This window comes from Tympanuchus pallidicinctus, unplaced genomic scaffold, assembly GCF_026119805.1.
Source record: "Tympanuchus pallidicinctus isolate F22 unplaced genomic scaffold, pur_lepc_1.0 scaffold14, whole genome shotgun sequence".
Taxonomy (NCBI): Eukaryota; Metazoa; Chordata; class Aves; order Galliformes; family Phasianidae; genus Tympanuchus; species Tympanuchus pallidicinctus.
The window spans coordinates 18048343-18058914 of NW_026294659.1; the positions used below are offsets into that span (position 1 = coordinate 18048343).

Sequence of the window (10572 nt, forward strand, 5' to 3'; positions counted from 1 at the left end):
CATCATGAAAATTTGACTCATTTCAGCCATTACTTGGCATTTTGATGTTGCACATGTCTGACCAGAGCACAGCAGGTAAAATCCCACTTCTGTCTCCCAGCTCATCTGATTGTAATGTTCTTTTCCTGTAGCACTGAGCAATGCTGGAAGGCCTTCAGGTAATTTACTGCATTCTGGCTCTGGTCAGAGTAGGTTGACAGCTAGTCTAGGTTTGTTTTTATGTCTACAACCTTTGCTATGGTTTGAACAATTTGATTTCCTTTCATTGTATGCTGTCAAGAAAGCTATTTCTGAATGATGCCTGCTTGGGAAAAGGCAAGGGAAAGAGGACAATGATGAGGAATGTCAGGACAAGCACCTCATAAAAAAGGAGAAGGGGGAACTTGCTCCTCAGTGTCTCCCCACTTACTCTGCACCACACCTCCCACCGATGCTGGGTGGGGGAATATCCTCTACTCCTTTTCTTGCTGCTTCTGTCACTCACTCTCTCCTCACCCCACCTCCAGTAGCCTCTCGTGGTGGGTGCAGCTGGAGCTGTCACACTTGGGTGCTGGGATGAGGCTGGGCACAACAAGCACAGGGCAGCACAGGCAGCACATGGCAGAGCTGCAGAATTCTCTCATTAGCTGCTGAGCATGCCCTTACATCTCGCCCTTCTCTCTTTTCATTTCTGTTATATATTGCCACACTGTTTTGGCCCTTCTGTTTTGTCCATCTATCTTCTTGATTTTGCAGTGCTGGTGAAGCACAGAGTTTCTGTGTACTGCTTGATTGATTCCTCTCACATTCCTCTCCTCTCCCTACACACTCCCATGTTTTGAATCAGCTACACTGGTGAAAATCTGGAGTAAGTCTGTTACACTATATGATCAATGGTAATTTATAACAGAATCTGATCTCTTCCCTCATTGTGGTTCCTGGCTAGTACCATAATAATATCTTATTAAATGCTTTGAGTTGAGCAATCTGTTTGGCTATCTTTTGTTCATCTTTCACTGCTCTAAGCTCATATGCTTTTGTTTTATCCCATGCTACTTGTATGTCTATTTGTTTGTCCAACTATGCTTCTTGAAGTCTGCCATGCTTACTCTTTCCCCAACACTGACAGCCTTTCAGTGTCCTATGTCACTTTATTTATCTATGCAAACTCTGCAGGGGACACAGAAAAGCTCAATCCAACCATGAGGGTCAGTGAGTTTGTAAACCTGATGCTCTCCTGTTCTCCTGTAAACAGAAAGATCCAGTGTCAGTTTCAGTAGTTAGTCTCTCTGTGATGCAATGATCATCCATGGGTCCATTGGTCTGGAGAGCATAGCTGGCCATTAGCTTCAGTACAGGCTGACAGCTGATCTGAAATGTTCACTCTGTAATCTGTATGTCTCTCTTTCTCAGCTGTGAATCTAATGGAAGTTCTTCCTTAAAATACAGTCTGAAACTGGTGTCTACATTGGAGAACAATAGTAAAATATTGTTGGGTTGTGATTATATTTCATTGCATTTATTTATTTATTTTTCCTGGGGAACTACTCTGTCTTGGAGCAAGTTCCATTTGGAATCATTAAGAAGCAGAGAACTGATAATTAAAAGCCTGAGGGCTGTTTGATGTAGAGATGAGATGCTAGAAGTGGAAGCTGATGTTTGTATACATAAAATATTGAGATGTGATCCCTAGTTGCTGTCAGATAGTTTGATTCCTAGCTAGGAGGTGATCCTACATGTTCACCATGGAGTTTTACCCTTAAAAAGGTAACTGTAACTTTGCATGGCATGTTCTATATCTGAGATATATTTACTGGATATAAGGATTTATTTTATGTAGGAATGCAATTTTAAAAACAATTTTCTTAACTTAAATATTTGGACCAGTAGACAGGATATGGTAGGAGGAATCATACCACTAAAATGTGCTTACATTGGGCATTATGCTCTCTCCTGCAAAAAATAAAGTATGTACTGGCTAAGACTTCCAATGCTTAATCCTCCTCTATTGAATGATATTGTTATTGGTCTCAAAGACTACGTCCTGCATCCTGCTGGGAAATGCCCAGGTCCAGGCACAGATGGAAGACTTAGGTTTTCTACATTTCATCCTGTAAGCTTTCTTGTTGAAATACTATCGGGTTTGGGCTTATATATGAGCCCCCTAGAATGAACACTGTAATGCCCTTACTGTTCACACTTTCATTTATCCTCCCATTCATCAGAGAATCATCATTCTCTGATGATTTTGCATATCTCAGAGCATAGCAAGTTTCGGTAGTAGCTAGACACACAGAAGCCTTTTGCTTCCACAATGTCCTGTTTCTCCTTTCTTGACTACTGATGCACCTATAAGAAAAGGTCACATGTTAGCAGGACCAGCTTTATTGGTGAAGGACTCCATATGGGCTATTACCTGGCAATTCTGAGTGATATTAAGTACAACAGAATTGTTTTTATGTTGCCCAAACTACTTGTTCCTTGCTGCTCTCTTATGTACTGGGCCTGCAAAATGATCACAGTGGAAGATGATCATCATTGGGATGTTCTTCTGTGCTCTCATCATAGAGGGTGTGGAGGATCATTGTGAGACTGATGGGTCTAGTATGGTCACTTCTGTCCTGAAGATCGTGCAATACCATCCAACGCAGTACCATTGTACCTCTCTGTGGCTGTATACTTTGAAAAGCAGTGTTTCCAGTTCAGGTTAGGCCTGTGAAAATAAATGTGGGTTCTCATACTGTTGAACATCACAAACAGATGAGGCCTTCAAAATTATACTTGCAGAACAAGAGGGGTGCTGCTGGACTGTGTGACCTTAAGAGTAAAATCACAAGTTGCTTATGTCATTTTGCTGATGTAAAGATAGGCAAAGTCTACTTCAAGTGGTACATGAAAGTTTCAGCTGTGCTTCCAGATCATACCTGAATTGGTAGGATTGACAACTGTAAAAAAGAAAAAAAAAACCTCTTTTCTAGTAGAGAAATGAATATATTCTCCAAGTCTGCGTAAAAGTAACACACTTAGGGCCTTGCAATGCCATAATTATTGATCTTTTCTCAGAGGACTTAATTGAATAACTTGGTGCTTTCAGCCACCCTCTGGCTTAAGAAATTGTTTTTGAAATTAGATGAAATTACAAATGGCTTTCTGCTGTTGGTATTGCTTATTTAAGGTAAGCCATCATCTCCAAGACTTGAACTTGTAAAATGTAACAATGTTTCAAATTTGACTGTTTGCAGACAGGCTGCAAACTCCTCTCTTAGGTTAACAGAATATTGCAGAGAGAGCCTAGGCCAGATAAGATACTCCAGCTTCTCAAATAAGGGGAGAGTACTTGATGGCGAAAGTGATTACGCAAGGAATGCAGTGACACATCAGTGTACTTCTTCCAGGGTAGCACTGGACATTTCACAGGACCATAAAAGTCTTGGCTTCCATTCATCAAAGACCTTTAAGCAGCTGGGCAGTCCAACTGCTTTCAAGATGGACTTGAACAGTTTAGCAGAACAAGTGCTTTCTTAGTGTTACATTAAGCTTTGTAAATCTGGCATGTATAACCACATGACATTCATTCAAAAATAACAATAAAAAAGTAATGCATTGTATTTCTTTTTATTTAGGTAGAGAACTGTATTCCTCTGTTACTGATAGAATGAACTGTGCAGAAACTGTTTGGCTTCAGAGTAACTAACTGTTTGAATGCATAACTTTCGCATGTACGCTTCTCAGGAAAGATCTGAAGATTTTGCTAGATTATAAAAATGAGCTTTTAATGATTTTTATTTTTTTTTTTACTTGAGTGGAAAATAATTCTGCTTTTCAGTCAAAGTGAAAAACATTCATATTTGCTCCAATTACAATGTTTTCCTTCATTTAAAAGATGAGATTGCTTATTCATGGTGCTCATATCAAAGCTCCATACAGAAGTAAAATGTTTAAGAATCACCTAGAATTTAAATGCCCCTTCACCTAATGTATCATTAGGCCCTGAAAACACTCGAGTTACAGCATATTTTTTTGGTCAGTTACTTTGGATTTGGAAGGTAGGACTTGATAACAGTTTAGTTAGATCACTTTACTAATCAGTTATGACAATGACATCTTCATTTAACAAGACGTCTTGAGAAATGAATGCATCAGGGTTTTTTGGGGATTGTTTTTTATATTTTTTTATTTATTTATAATAATTATTTTTGTATTTGGGATATTAGAAGAACACAGTGGGATATTAGAAGAACACAGAACACAGATTTCTTGATAGGAAACAGGACAAGACATGTATGCCTGAACATATCATGTTTCTTCCCCACGCAAACTTTACAAATTTGCTTCAAAAATCTTAGGTTTGAAGTTCTGTCATAGTTTCTGCAAAAAGCGGCAAGGGTAAACAAGGTATGAACTTAACAGTATTTACATTCAAACACTAAGCAATTTCTGAAGAGTGTGGTAGGAACCAGTTATTGCAAGAACTATTATTTAGTTTAATTGATCCCAGCTGGGCTTGGAAGAGGTTCTTGCCAAAAGCATACAAGTGCTTGCCAAGAGCCTGTCATATTTGATAGCTCACACTGTTATGAACTTGGCTAAGAGAGGTCAGTCACATAGCAAAATCTAAGCTCTCCTCTGCTGTATCCAGGCTAGCTTAAAAATGCAGACATGTTGCCAGCTGACTAGTAAGACGTTCTTCTTTCAACCTTGTTTTAAGAGGCCCCTGGTTTCTTGGAAGTGGGGGAGTGCAGCACTGAGGAGCAACGGGAAGATGTTCTACACATGGAGCATGGGCAGATGCAGCTGCTCTAGGATCCTCTGGGCATCTGTTTTCATTAAAACTTCACTTGTGCATTTGACCTATCAGCTGGATTCAGCATATGTCACTGGTAAAGGTACTCACTGTATGTAACATCACTACTTAATCAGCCTTCCTTTTCCCTTGTGAGAAATGTCTTTTTTTTTTTTTTTTTTCTTTTTCAGAGTACCTCCATCTCAACTCCATCTCAAGCTTTTCTGACTTTGCTGGATTAGAAAAGTTTGTGTAACAACTTAAAACAAATAATCACAACAAATCACATCATGTTTATTACAAGTGCGTTAAAGCTGATGAATTCCCCCGGTGGCTACTTCACTAATTTAAGAATAGAACACAAACTGTAAATAAATGTGAAATATCTGATTAAGGATAATTAATTTTCTAATAAACTCTACTTTTTCACTTAGTAGGGATAACTTTATGTTACTTTCAGGCACTTTTTCCTGTATTAAGATTTATACTCCAGGTTTCCTTTGTCAGTTCTTTTCTATCAGACTATCACCATGGAACTCTCTGGGACTCTCCAGTGAAGCAGTTCTATTTCGTCTAAATAATTAAATATTCCTTGGACCAGAGGACTGGAACATCTACAAAGGGCTTATTTTTTTCCTTCTTCTTTATTCTTTGTTTCCCTCTTACCCAGTGAATGTTTCATTACAGAGTGGAAAAGTCCAACAGGAGAAATTAAATCAAGGAAGATCCTCCAGGTCAGGGGAATTGGCTTTTGAACAACTTTCTCCCACTGGAGCGAAACAAAGTTATCCTCATGTAGCTGGAGATCTGGCTCATTTAGTCAAAAGCACTGTCTTTCTGTTTTTCCATATAAAGACAAGAGCAATGTTGACAGTAGAATCAATATGAGCCAACAGCGTGCCCTGCCAGCTAGGAGTGCAAACTGTATTTTGGGGTGTCTTAAGTACAGCACAGACAGCTGGTCAAAGAGGTGATTCTCCCCCTATACATAGCACTGATCAAGTTTCACCTTAAATACTGTATGTAGTTCTGAACTCCACAATAAGGAAAAGAAATTAAGATGCTTGACTGCATCCAGGCAAGGTCAACAGAACTGGTAACAGGATTGTGAGGGGAGGCTGAGGACATTTGGGTTGTCTGGTCTGCAGGAGGCTGAGAGGCAACCTCATTTTTCCCTGCAATGCTCTGAGGAGGGGAAACACAGGAGGAGATGCTGGGCTCTTTTACCTGGCAACCAATGGCAAGACAGTTGGGAATGGCACAAAGCTGTATTTGGAGAGGTTCAGGCTGACATTGGGAAAAATTTCTTTACCATGAGGTTGATCACACACTGAAACAGGCTTCCTAGAGAGGTGACTGGTGCTCACAGGTCATCTGAGCTCATTTGGATAATGCACTTGATAATGTGCTTTATCTTTTGTTTAGTACTTATTGGTCCGGCAGTTGGACATCATGATCTTTTCAATTCAATTATTGTATTGTATGTTACTGTATTGTACTGTTCTGCGTCATACCACATTCTACTATACCATATTGTATTCTGTTCTATTCTATATAGTCCAATAGGGAAATCAAAGCCATGAACATAATTTAAAAAAAAAAAAAAAAAAAAAAAAAAAAAAAAAAAAAAACTGACATATTGCACAGGTTCATTATTATTACATGCAGAAATTAAGATACAGATCTGCAGGAAAGTAAAGAGTCGTAAATCTTTTAGGACACTGGTTGCAATAAAAGCTGTTTGGTACTGCTGAATTAAAATGAGTGATAAATGTATGTCTAGTTGTTTAGAATTATATATACATATATATGGCATCTTTTTTAAAACTATTTTTTTTTTTCAATTGTTTTCTCACCAGAGAGGCGGTCTAAACATCTTCAAGAAATGCATCCACTTCTCCCAGTTGAGTTTTAGAATCCATTGAGGACTCACTGTGACACTGTTGCTGCTGCTATTAATAATGTATTAAAAATATTAACAAAAGTTACTAATGTTGTCATCAGTTTTGTGTAAGCAGAGACAAACACTGCAAGGAAAACACTGTTAGAAAAGCATTCAAAACTGGGTCAACAGAATGTCAAATTGAATGATTTTAGCAATTATGTACTAGAAATGGATATTTAGGTACCAGATTATAGATGTTTATATTTTAATTAAATTCCATCCATAAGGAGCACTCAATACAAATCCGTTAAGTGGGCCAAGCGTAAAAAGGTGAAGGTGACCCATCATATGAAGCAAAGCAAGGGCTGATCTAGATCTTGGACAGAAATGGTACAACGGGAGTGGTTGGGCAGAATCACATAGAGATACGTCATTATCATTACATATTCTTTCACACATTGCCTGGCTTATAATGCTGCCTACTTTAGTCTAGTGGGAGTTTTTATTAGCATTTGTCCATTTTTAAGTTTCCTGGACTGAGCTAGAGCTAGAAAAGTGAAGCAGCTCTGATTGTGGGACTTGAGTTGAAGCCTGTGATGTTGTGGGACGTTCTTGCATGGTGTTAATGGTAGGAAATCAGCAGGCTAGTACTCTGCTGACATTAGCAGGGTTTTAGGCTTTTGGCCACACCTGTAGCTTGTACCATCTTCTCTCAGACACCAAGTAAAACAGTAATCACAGTGTAGGTACTTGTCACCACATCCTGTTTAACTTGGGCAGTGCTCTTTTGGCATTTCTGTCTTGGCTTGTATTCTTGGTTGCAGGCAGAATGATTGCAACTGTTTTAGACGATGAAGGATTTCTCATGCATGGTTCTCATTTCATGACTAATGGTGTGTAGCATTAAAGAAGCTGAAGTTTGTAATATCGTTTTTGGACAAAAAATAAATATTTTTTTTAAACAAAATTTAACACTTTTAGAGACTCTGATTGACTAAAACTTGGTGTAGCTTTCCAGTGAAAATACAGAGACTATAATGCTTCTACATTTTCCTTTGGTTCTGGTTCTGAATCTGCCCAAAAAATCATCTTTTGAAAACTTAATCTTTTTACAAACAACAAATAGCCATTTTACCAGAATTAGCTTTCAAAATTATTTTAGGAATCAACTATAAATAGATATGTTTTTTTTTCATGTTTTATAAAATTGACATTAAAACAATTTTTATATGGAACAGAGTAGTGTAAATAACTCTATAGAATGAAGTGCATAGAAAACATACATGATCTTTGTAACACTGATTAAAGCGTGGCAAATAACAGAAAAAGAATATCATGTTGTCTCTGGTGCTTTGTGTGTTACAGAATTTTTGTCTGTTACTCAGTGCTTAGAATGGTAAAATGTTACAACTATTGACACGATGTGGTAGAAGTAGAAATACAGCTTGTTGATTTCAACTGTGGAAAAAGACTCAAGAAAAAACTGAGTCTGCACCAGACCCCAACTCATATCAAGGATAATGCCTTCCTATTTTAGTGACATCAGAACTGTGCTCAGAGTAACGACTGTGACACATATGGTTATTTAGAAAAAGATTTTTTATTGTATTTCTGAACCAGCTCGGTACAAAAAACAAAGTCAAATTTTGATTAATTGCGATTAATTAATTAATAACTTCAGGGATCTTACATATAACTTTTGTCTTCAGGGCCATGCCATCCCAGTGAAGTGCAAGTGGAGAGAGAGAAGTGAGCTGTAGAAGAGACAAGAGCCTCATGATCTGCACTTGTCTGATGCAGGAACAAGTACAGAGGATGGATAGAGTCAGGTCTGTAAGAACATACAGTGTGCCTGCCTTCTATTTTCATTGTCTCATTTATTGTTTTGTTTTGTTTTGTTTTGTTTTCTCCTGTCATTGATATTTTTTTCCTTTTCCAATGACACCTTAAAAAATAATTATTTCAATACTGTAGTAATTTTAACTATTCAAATTTTAATATATTCTTCCTTTTAATTTCATTTCAGAGCTTGAACACTGAAAATAACGAACAACATTTACATGAAACACTAGCTGCCACTAGCTTCACATTCATCTATCAGGTGACCAAAATCTCAATCTGAATTTTTAGTCTGAGCTTCTATCTTTCTGTGGTCTCTTTACAACAATTGCATCCTCTTCCTTTCTGTGGCCTTCAGATCAGTCTTTGCAACTTCTAAGTGGCGGACGAAGGAAATCCCTATTGCTTGAAACAGCTCTACCTGTCTATATGAACTTGCCACATGGTTTCCTAAAATACAAACTGACAAGGCCATTTGTCTATGAAATGCTGCCTAAGTTGGTTTCAGAACTGGAGTGATGAAGCCTGGTCCTAATAGCTGTTTTCTCTTCCTTGTTGCCTTGTGTGTCAAGGAGTGTTAGCAGAGCCCTTCCCCAAAGCACAGCTATGAAATGAAGTACAATGGAATATTCCTTGAGAATTCTACTCAGATGTGAAAAGAATAAGAGTATTTTTAAAAACAGATTTTAAGTTAAGTGGTTTGGCCTGAAAAGGTCAAATATGAAGAAGTGATACTTTTGCTTTATGTAAAAACTCAATCACTTCTTTAATACATACAGCATCAAAGTGGTTTAGTTGAACTATGTTAAATTACAATTCTGTTCTTTTCTTGATTATATTCAGAGTTACAAACTTGAGATCTATTGTTAAATAGGGATATTTTTCACTGTTCAGGTATGAATATTTAACAGTGCTAAATTTCTAGGTATACAGATAAGCTAATTTGAAATTTTAAATGAATTAAATGTTCAATTTCTGAAATGATTTGTGAAGTCTTGCTTGATTCTTGAGTGCTTCCAGGTGCTTCAATAAAACATGGTACCAAAAAATCCAGTATTCTGTTTCTGAAATTCACTATTTAACCTCATTCTCGTTAATCTAGTATGAACTTCAAATTCATTTGACAGCACAGTTTTCAACTTTATAGATGAACCAGACATTAAAATTCACACAGCTTATAATTTACATGGAAAATGGCAGAAAAATAAGAGATCATCAGGGCTTGCATTGCTAAAATCAGAGCCATCTGACCTCCTTTAACAATTACTGCATTTGATACTTTCATAGACTAATATTGCTGACAAATGGCCTGGTTTTGCAGAGGGTAGTTTAGCTCACTGGATCCAAAGGCAAATAAAAGAAAAGCCAATAAGCTCATGGCTGTTAACATGCTGGCAGCCCCTGGCCACCCCACATTTACCCCACTCCACAGTGTGCTGAAAGATTTCTGGCCAGCTGCAATGGGAAGTTCCACCCCATACTATTCTCATTACATATATACAGGCACCTATAGCAGAAGTGAAGAGTTCACAATCTTTGTGCATTCTATGAGAGAGAAAAAGCAAACGGTCAGTCAGATGTTTGTCATTTGTCAGCCCCTCCACCTGGTGCTCTGTCCTTTAGAGAGCAGTGGGTTGAGTGTCAGTTGGTCTCTGCCTGGGGTACATGATGGTTTTCCTCAAATTCAGTACTTGTTACTTCAATAACAGTCTTTAATTTTGGATATTTCTGTTTTCTTGTCTACTATTCTATTGTTTTGAAATTCTTTTATTACTAAATGCTGGACAAAGCTCATTTCAAGCATTCTGTTACACCATTTTCTTTGTGTGTACCACACACAACAGGGTTTTTCTTTCTAGTGCTGTCTTTCATTTAAAACTGATTGCACAATTTTAGTGCCTGTGCTCCTCTTTAGCAATCCTGGCTTTTTCAACCAATTTTTATTTTTTTTTCTGTTGCTAGATAGGAAGGAAAAACTGACATTTTCTTATGTAACAGAAGCAGGTTGTAGTACAGTGAAACTGGAAAAGCTCTGCCAAGTATCCCAGCTGTACTCCCCGGCTATAGTTCTGCTCCTTCTCATGTC

The 10572-nt window shown here is 37.7% G+C and overlaps 1 long non-coding RNA gene across 2 annotated transcripts; it reads left to right on the top strand.

Moving 5' to 3' along the window:
• Positions 1-4608: 4608 nt before the first annotated feature.
• On the top strand, positions 4609-9515 carry LOC128076418 (uncharacterized). Of its 2 annotated transcripts, XR_008204376.1 has the most exons (4): positions 4609-4865; positions 8357-8476; positions 8674-8748; positions 8845-9515. It is a non-coding gene; the product is annotated as an uncharacterized LOC128076418 (long non-coding RNA). The 2 variants fall into 2 exon arrangements; XR_008204375.1 differs by having other exon boundaries at positions 8674-9515.
• The last annotated feature ends 1057 nt before the right edge of the window (positions 9516-10572 follow it).